This window comes from Malus domestica, chromosome 04 (assembly GCF_042453785.1).
Source record: "Malus domestica chromosome 04, GDT2T_hap1".
NCBI lineage: Eukaryota > Viridiplantae > Streptophyta > Magnoliopsida > Rosales > Rosaceae > Malus > Malus domestica.
In genome coordinates, this window is record NC_091664.1 from 3944275 (window position 1) to 3954842 (window position 10568).

General features: G+C 35.8%; 1 long non-coding RNA gene across 1 annotated transcript; it reads right to left on the minus strand.

Moving 5' to 3' along the window:
* Positions 1-6677: 6677 nt before the first annotated feature.
* Positions 6678-8847, minus strand: LOC103435429 (uncharacterized). The gene is made up of 3 exons (XR_529419.4): positions 8321-8847; positions 7152-7707; positions 6678-7062 (listed from the first exon to the last, which is right to left on the minus strand). It is a non-coding gene; the product is annotated as an uncharacterized lncRNA (long non-coding RNA).
* Positions 8848-10568: the final 1721 nt, after the last annotated feature.

Here is a 10568-nt window from a genome sequence, read left to right on the forward strand (position 1 = left end):
TGAAATGAAAAAAATATTTTTTTTTTGCTACATGCGTAAATGTAACAGTCACGTCAGTATAAATATGGATCTCATATTTACCACGTCATCACTTAACGATTTATTTAACAGATTGTCTAACAGATGTATGAAATTAAAATAAAATGATAAGTTAATGTATAAAATTGAAATGTTTTAAAGATGTTGTAAGAAATTGAAATCAATCTCAAACATGAGAGGGTAAATTGTAATTTACCCAAAATAAAAACAAGTAAGTTTCATACAACAAAATCATGTCCTTCACTATTTAAGATTGTTTAAGATTTGGAATTTAGCTTTCTGACACTGTCAGGACGTCGTAAGAGAGCCCACAACTTAGCCTGAAAGTAATCAAGAAAAACTTGTGTGAAAATGAAAAACTTGTGTGGAAATGACTAATCATATCGTTTATACGAGAGTAACTTCTATACCAACGTAGCGGTGATGACAAGTACTTTGAAAATGTATTTACTATGATTATTAAAAAGATTTTTTGTATCTATCAGCTGATCAAAATGTACCAGCTTGCCACCAAAACCAACCAATTAGAAACCAGCAGTATCAGCCGCAGAAGACAAGGAAGAAAATGTTAATGATCCCAGCACATGTACACCAGGGTTCCGATGGCGATGACGACAATGTTGAAAACTTAAACGAACCCAACCAACTCCAACGCTCTCTCTTAGACTAGATTTTAGTCCTTATCATGGAATTAAATATCGATATATCGTCGATAATATCGTTATTTTCACATAGCGATATTTTCAACGTTTACAGTTAATTATCGTAATAATATCGCGATAATATCGCTAATATCGATAATATCGCGATATTAGCGATATTATCGCGATATTAACCATAATATCGCCGAGGATCCTCCGTCGTCGTCGCAACGGCAGCCACAAATGAGCAATCCACGCTCAGACCCTGAAAATGAGCAATCCTCTCTCTACAATCCACGCTCAGACCTTGAAAATGAGCAATCCCTTTCTCCAGATCCCAAAACCCACTCGGATTTGATGGGGGGGGAGAACCGGAGAAGGATCGAGAGACTGAGGGAGAAGAAGAAGGATGGAGAGACTGAGGGAGAAGGATGGACGGAGAGACTGAGGGAGAAGGATCGAGATCGAGGCTGAGGGAGAAGGATGGACGGACGGAGAGACTGAGGGAGAGAAGGATCGACATCGAGGCTGAGGGAGAAGGATGGACGGACAACGGAGAGACTGAGGGAGAGAAGGATCGAGATCGAGGCTGAGGGAGAAGGATGGACGGACGACGGAGAGACTAAGGGAGAGAAGGAGAGACTGCGTGTGTGGTGTGTGGTGTGTGCGTGTGTGGTGTGTGGTGTGTGCGTGTGTGGTGTGTGCGGTCTGCGTGTGTTGCAGAGAAGAGATGGGGGGCAGAAGAAGAAACAAGGAGACTGTGGGAGAAGGATCGAGAGAGCCCTGCACGAATCCCTCTACGTTTCTAAAAGATAATTAAATATGAGGAAATTGTGAGATCTGACATGTGGCTAGAAATGCCGTGTGAAAGTTTCCATATTGCACATGTATATATTATTGTCAGTTTTTCTCTTATTTTTCAAATTGTTTGTTCCACATTTGTTAATTTCATTATATATAAATGATTTTGGTGTGTTTAAATTTTTTTCATTAATTACTACATATTTTCTACATTCACAATGTTTGCCAGCTCGCTATATTATCAACTTAAATCAATTAAATTCATCATACAATGCATTTCCTTCCAATTTTTTGTGATAAACTAATAGATAATTGACTAAATAAACATCCTGCAAAGTTTCAATAAAAATTTCCAAGTTTTTCTTACAATTTCCGTGGTTTCCATGTAATTTTTATCGATATCGATATTATCCCGATATTTCCATCGATATTTCCGTGTTTTCGGACTACCGATATTTCCGATATTACCGATATTTTCTTCATTGGTCCTTATTAGACCTACTCTAACTTTCTAAATAAAACTTAAATTTTAGGTTCTAAACTTACCTTAACTTGCTCCAACCCTTGGGGCGAATATAAGTTAAAACTCAAAACTTATTTCAGTGCCAAATTTAACCCAGGATTTCCTCATGATTAGTGGGGCTGGTCCACCATATATGTATATATTTTTTAGTTTATATTTATAAATTCATTGAATTCAACGGTTAAGATCTAATTTGATAAAATCCAAAGGCTAACGTAAATTAAAAAGAAATTCTTTTATGTGTTTCATATTTTTTTTCATACTATTTCACAAGTTTCATGGTGTCGGTTAGTGATTTTTCAATATTTGTCGGAATCTAAATATTTTTAGGTTAAAATGTTCATAAAGTTAAATTAGGATACTCTACATAATTTTTTCTTTTCAAAAAGTTACTTCAAGAAACAATTAGCTTAAATTCATTCTTTAATAATATGGAGCTAAAATTTTAACCTAGAAGAGTTAGAGCAAAAAAGTTGTTTTTAGGTTAAAAGGTAAATTTTCTGAACTAAAAATTTTAGATTTTAACCCAAATGTTGAAGATGGTCTTAGGGGTGGGTATATGCACAAAAAGTTTCAAACGTCCAGGGAGGACAAAAGTTGAAAATTTGGGGAGGCAAGGATTAGTCACTTTCACATACTTAAAAAATATTTGATAGTTAATAATGCTACTACTTTAAAATTTTCTTTTAAATATGCTTTAATTAAAAGAAAAATTGGTCCAAATACATTTGGTAAGGCATCTTTTAATAAAATATACGCACAAAAGACGACCGAGAAAAAATAACTAGAGATTAGACAAAAAAAAAAAACATAAAAAATATAAAGACGAAATTGTTCAAGCACTTTCCTTGCACAAACCATGTGCGTTCAAAATGGAAGAAAATGTTAATATATCTCTAGTTGAGGACTTAAAGAAAGAAAGGTGAAATTAAGAATGAATGCAGCTCCTCCTGAAGCGAGGAAGTTTCCCAGTGCTAGGGGAGGACAGAGTCAGCCGGTTCCTTCCACTCTATCTCTATCCAACGATGAAAAGTATACTGTATACATGATTTTTTTAAATGAGTTTTAACGAAACACTTTTGGTATTGTTCACTTTTAATGAAAAATGACATTTTACCTTTCTTGTTACTATTCACTTACACATTTATTTGTTATTTTTCATTAAAACTAAAAGTTTATGAAGACTTTTCGTTAGTTTTCTTTTTTTTTAAAGCGGATCACATACACTATTTTAAAGCAAGCTATTTCTCATTAATTGACGTATTTACACGTTTTATGTACAAATTTTTTAACATTTCTAGTTAGTGACCAATTTCTTTCAAGAAATTTCCGACTACTTTCAATCAAGTACCTTTTTATAATTCCTAAAAAATTAAAACAAGTCAGTTTCACACTACAAAATCATGTCCTTCACTATTGGAGATTGCTTAAGATTTGGAATCTATTTTTCGAAGGCTATTAGAAGGTCATAAGAGAGCCCAAAGCTCAGCGTGAAAGCAAGCGAGAAAAATTTGTGTGGAGGTGGCTAATCATGTTATTTATACGAGAATAATTTTAATACCAATATAGCGGTGATGACACGTACTTTAAAATGTATTTACTATCATTATTAAAAAGATTTTTTGCGTTTCTTATAAATATATGTATATAGGAAAGTATAGGTTTAGCATGAGACTTCCACGTGAGGTGCTTGTAAATAGTTAGTCATGCGGTTTGTATCTATCAGCTGATCAAAATTTACCAGCTTGCCACCCAAACCAACCAATTAGAAACCAGCAGAATAAGCCGCAGAAGACGAAGAAGAAAATGTTAATGATCAGCAGCACATGTACCACAGAGTCCAATTCATAGGGATTGGCAAAATACCATGAATTTGGGTAACCGCGGTTATGGATATGGTTAATCATTTATAAACAATTATGAGTATAGATATAACTGTTTATGCAATTACCTAATGGGTAAACGATTATACGGGTATGAACATAAATGGTTATAGGTAAATAACCTAGCTTACCCGTCCGTCATAACCGTTGCCTATCTCTAATTACGATCGCGATGATGATGATGTTAAAAACTTGAATGAACCCAATCAACTCCATCTCTCTGTCTTAGATCAGGTAGCAGAAGGAGAATCTTAACTACAATTGCACCTAAGACTAGATCAGAGTTTAGTCCTTATTAGTGGGAGGTATATGCACAAAGTTTCAAACGTCCAGGGAGGACAAAAATTGAAAATTTGGAGAAACAAGGATTAGTCACTTTCACATACTTAAAAAATATTTGATAATTAATAATGCTACTCTTTAAAATTTTCTTTTAAATATTCCTAATTAAAAGAAAAATTTGTCCACAGCAATTTTTATAAGGTATCTTTCAATAAAATATACTCACAAACCACGATCCAGAAAAATCACTAAAGATTAGACCAAAAAAAAAACATAAAAAATATAAAGACGAGATTGCTCAAGCACTTTCCTTGCAGAAACCATGTGCGTTCAGACGGAAGAAAATGTTATAATATATGATATCTAGTTGAGGACTTAAAGAAAGAAAGGTGAAATTAAGAATGAATGAATGGATGCAGCTCCTCCTCATGCGTGGAAGTTTCCTGGTGCTAGTGGAGGACAGAGTCAGCCGACTCCTTCCACTCTACACAACAAAGCAAAGTATATTTTATTTTTTAAAGCGGATTACATACACACCTTAAAATCTTTCAAAATTTTCAACGCAAATTTATATTCAACAATGTATGTCATACATTGATGTATCTCATAATTTTTCCAAATTAGCCAATATTCAACTTAGTGAATATGCAATAATCAATTTCAATGGTCATATTCTGGCAAGAGAAAATTTTATACATATATTATTATCAAAAAGAGAAGGGACACAATTAACAATGCATAGGACTCATCTCTTAAATTCTTTGGCGCACATCTATATACAATTGTTAAATTCAACAATGTGTCTCATACATTGATGCACCTCATAATTTTAATGATCTACAACACATTTGCAAGAGAGAAATGATACGCTCCATCAATCTATCTCTGTTTATGTCAATACACTAACAATGGACTTGTAGCTTGTAAGTATAAAAAAAGAAAGGAAAATACCCCAAAATGAGACAATTTCTTAATATTGGGACACAAATAGGACAAACCGGTCATGAACAAGTCATGCACAAAACAGAAATTACTAAATACCCACATGTAAATACTAAAAATCATCAGCCCATTGCATCGTTGTTCTCATTTGGAAGAGATGGATGTCGAGAGAGCTCTGTGAGCTCTGGATTTCTGGATTGAGCTTAGATCATGCGCTCCGATTTCGAAAAGAGGGAAGTCCAAAGAGAGGCGAGAAGAGTGAGCTAGGTTTTGGGTTGACCTTATACCTCTGATTTCAAACAAAGGGATGCAAGAGAGAGGTGAGAAAAGTGTGCTAGGTTTTGTATCATATTTTCAGTTGTGGCCGGAAAGTTCCATTTTTCTCGATGACTAAAACTTCGGCAAGCATAGTAAGGTATGGGATAAATGGGTTGTTTGTAGGATGAACTAATACTTAGAAGTTAAATTGTGGTTTATATTTCATGTTAGGGCATATGGGTTGTAGAATAAATTTCAAGTTTTGACGTGCTACAAAACTGGGATGGAACAATTTATCGTTCAAGTGTTCAATTGTAGAAATTTGTGAAAATTTTTCCGTAATGTGCATGCGGTGTGCATGGATACATCTTCATATAAGAAGCGGAAATGTTCACTAGTTATGATGCACGTATGTTGTGCCCCCGGAATTTAGTGAGTATGACCACCACCTAGTTGGTCTCGGCGTAAAACAAAATTAAGAAAAAGTTTAGAGGATGTTAAGGGTCATGTGTGTCCATGAAATAACGACAACGAGTATCATGTTTTCCACGTGCACGGTTAAACGGTGGTTGATATACGTAACAAGACTTTTCAAGCTGTCACTGTAACCTTATATACGTAACAATTATGTTTTAATTGTATCCACTACACCAATCTATTGCCGTTAAAGTTTCTCCCGTTTTGTGCATATCCAGTGCATGTACTGTACATATTATGTGCATGTGGTGTGCATATAGTGTATATGATGCGTATTTACATCTTTGATACTCTTCACATTAACATAGTTTACCACTTTTTCTTTTGATTCAGAGGCAAGCCCTGCAAGTCCGAAAAAAGCGAACGAATTCGTGAAAAAAATTCCTTTGATTAAGTTGGGTTCTTGCATGCCCATTCAAACTGCAATTCTTTGTACTTTGATAGCTCACTTGTCCGTCCAAGAAATAAGACTGACAAATAGGCAAGGCTTTTATTATTTTAGTATTGTTTATACATTATAAAGTACAAGTTATGGACAAGTATGTCATATCCTACATGTTATTTTTAACACTTGATTTACAAGTCCAGCGGCATCTTGAAATCCGCCTCTATATCATAAACCTAGACATGAATTAATACCCCATGCCCAGGGCAAAGTAAAAATCTCACAACCAAGCGCCATAGTCTCACAACCAAGCGCCATAGTTTGAACATTCGACACTACAAAAATACACGATAGTTCGATGGCTGAACTGGAATGGGCGAAAAATATGAATGGCCCGTTTGGACTAACACCGGCTAAACTCAGTGTTCTTGTTTGAACCATACAAAGATCAGCAAAACAAATTTTATTAGAGCAGGTTAAAAATTACAGCAAATTAAGGCCGAAAAACAAAAGGCACAGCCCCAGTTTAATAATACAATCATCAAATTTGTAACAACGAGAAAACTATAGGGGTCTTTGCTTCAATAGGACTAGGACCATTCAAAAGTTAAGGGGAAAAATTATACGTTGTGTAACAAGCTAAAAGAAAAAAAAATGAAGAAAAAGCGAGATGCATACACAAAGAAATGAAATACAAAATTTCCAAGTACCTTTTTATTAGCTTCGGTTGCTTCTTTGAACTTTGAGTTCAGTGAGTTAACCTCCTCTGTACTCAGTTGCCGCATTTCCTCATCATGAGAAGGAGCAATTGGCATCGGCTGCCTTGAAAGCCTTTTAAAGTGAAAAATAAGAAACTATTCTCCATCATAGAAAGACATGGTTTCAAAAAATAAAAAGTGATTTGATTTATGGATGAATACCAGATGCAGGTCTCCGGGCTACATTGCCAGCATTGGAGAAATTATTTGCAAGTTGAAAAATATTGGATACATCAAACATAACATTGATTGGTAGCACTGCTGGAAGAGGGCGTCCCTCCCTAAACCACTCTGAGTAGCTGTTGGAGCAGAATTAAACTGAGATTGTATTTGTGGTCCCCTAAACCCAAGTTTGGGCAGGACGTCGAAGTGACAGCACCACCCTGAGCGGCATTTGCTGCTCCAGCAGAATTATACTGAGGTGGTACTTGCAGTCCCCTGAACCCAAGATTTCGCAAGGATGTCAGAGTGACAGCACCACCTTGAAAGTCAAGTGCTGCTGCAGCAGCAGCAGCAGAACTGAACTAAGGCGCAGGAGTCGCTGCAAGATATATCTTAGGTGCAGGTATTTTAGCCGCAGCCAAGCCATATAAGGCTGCCTTCACCATTTCTGGCGTAAGTTCTCTCTTACTTTGTGCCACAGTGACAATTCTAAGGGCATTGTAAAACTCTGCCCGACCAAGGAACCAGTCCGCCTCTGGTCTGCACGTGCCCATATCTGCCAATAAATATAAGCAACTAATATAAATTAGAACAGATCCAAACTTCTGTTACAAAAAGATAATGAGAAAGTGCACTCATATAGTCAATATTTAACATATTATGCCCCCGGTTATCATTTTATGAGAAAATTTCTTCTGCAAAACAAATATACAACTTCAAGAACCTATTTATCGATATGATCATGACCCAAGAACATTTCCCTTGTATGTTACAATCCTAACTATTCCGTAGTCATATAACACATTTCTAAAGTCTGCTTACCACCTAAGGTCGAAAGGATACACCAGAAAGTAAATTAATGACCGGATAACATAACTGTTGTATAAATCCTTCATCTACTTATTTTCTACCATTCGAACATCAATTCCGCATTTGTACTAACACGAAATAAAAATCTCAGTTTAAATCAGAGAATTACAACATCCCGAGCTCCACATTAACCACTTCAACTACAATTAGATTAAAAATTCAAAATCAATCTGATTTGGAACACATTTCCACCAACATAAAATCCCGATCAACCACTATAATTACACAAATATAATCATACACACTACATATATAAATATATATGCACAAGCATATACATATATAGAGAGTGAGAGTACCTGCGCAAGGACCTGTTTGGGGAGACCGGAGCCCTGGAAGAAAGCGACGGCTTCATTGCCACTAATCCGATCATCGCCGTCCAAACCAGCTCGTCGGAAATACGCATCGAAGAGATCCACGTTCGCCGATTGGTTTTGTGCCGACGTAATCGCCACAGTCGGATTGCGATTCGCGGAAGATCAGACCATGGAACCAATCGAGAGCGCCGCGCGCTCGGGCTGCCATACACGTGAGGAGCGCCGGGAAGAATCAGAAAACCACGAATTCGAAGGACCAAGGTTTCGATGCCTTAGAAAACGACGACGGAAAAGGGGGATTTGGTAGCCCTTCTTCTCCGATTAGGAGGAAAATCAGAAGACGACGGAGACACTGAGAGATGGTCGTGATATTTCAAAACTGCCACTCGTTCTAACGAGCCCGGCCCATTAAGTATTACCAACTAGTGCTTCAAAATGCTGAAAATGAGACAAGTTCCTATTGAAGGTATCTTTGGACTTGAAATTACAGAACAAAAGGGCACCAAGATACACTCTATGAGCTCTTAGGTGTATTTATGTTGGGAGGTGGATTGTCTGCCCTCTCATTTCCATACTCTCCTTATATCCTCATATGATATGTGATCACGGTTAAGTTACGTCAACATTTTATATTAATTTTTAGGAATATAAAATGTTGACGTGGCTTAACCATGATCACACAAACAGAAAATGATGGAAAGAGTATGTAAATGGGAGGGCAGACAATCCACCTCCTTTATGTTGATCATAATTCGAGCCACGAGCTTGGATGTACAAGTTGTCATTATTCAGGAAATCTCTTATAAAACGGCAGAGACGCAAAGTTCGAAACTGTGCAAATATGGACTACACTATCCTTGTGCGAATATTCATCGCTTTAAATTTTCTGGATTTGATATCTGTTTCTCGAGTTTGTAGCTCATGGAATGCAACTTGCTGCAATCAAACCCATTGGACAAAGCAAGGCCCGGCCCAGGCCTAGTGCGGGTAGGGTGATCGTTTAGGGTCCAAAAAAATTGGGAGCACCAAAATTATATGAGTGGTATATTTATATATGTTTTTATAAGAGTATAAATTTATAAAATTTGGTTTAGTGACAAAGTAATTTAACTAGAATTTGTGGTTTTGTTGTTTGAAATTAATAAGGAGATCTTGGGTTCAAAACACCATGTTGCTTGTTTACATTCCAATTTTTACAAATTTCTTTTCATAATAGTGTAAATTTATAAAATTTGGTAAAATGATCAAGAAGTTTAATTAGAAGACATTCCAATTTTTATAAATTTCTTTTCATAACAGTGTAAATTTATAAAATTTGGTTAAATGTAAATTTATAAAATTTGGTTAAATGATCAAGAAGTTTAATTAGAAGCAATGATTTTTGTTTTTAAAATTAACAAGATGTCCTAAGTTTGAAATGCTATGTGCATGTTTATTTTTTTCAATTTTTACGAATTTTTGTTTGGTTGTTAATTTATTTTTAATTACTAGCTAGTATCTATATGGGTTGCTATTTTTAAACATTCGTTACAATTCAAGTCTAATATTAAACAAAGAGTAATGCGTAGACTAAATTTTTAGACCAAATTTGCAAAAATTGAAAACAAAACTCATAATCTATACAAAAACACATCACGATTTATACAAAAACACTTTAAAAGTTCAGATGGAAAATAAAACTCATAATCTATCTACTTGTAATGTCACAGCCCGTCCCGGAATTTTAATACCGAGGACGTGAAATTACAGAAACGCCCTTAAACGGGATTAAGGTGCGTAAATTTGGTATTTGTTTTACACTAAGATCCTAAACTAGGGTTAGAATTATATTAGTATGTGTTAATTTAATTTGTGTTTGGACTTAGGGTGGGGTCCTACCCCCTAAATCCCTCCCCAAAACCCGTTTTTGTTGTCTCTCTCATCTCCCTAGTCACTCTCTCTCTCTTTCTTCATTTCAGAAACACTCATTCCCTCTCTCTTACTCTCATTCTCTCTCAAACTCTCGGACAAACACCCAAGACCTTGAAAACTTCACAAGTTAAGGTTGAGGAAGGTAGCATCGTGTTCGTAAGGACCATACGAACACATTGATATTATTTTCAGGTAAGATTTCCCACGATTCCATGTAGAAAACTTAAGCTCCGAAATTGCTACTGTTCATGAACTTAAATTTCGTTGTGTTTTAGGCTAAAGCAAGATCACCACGAGTCTTAGGAAGTCCTAAGGAGGC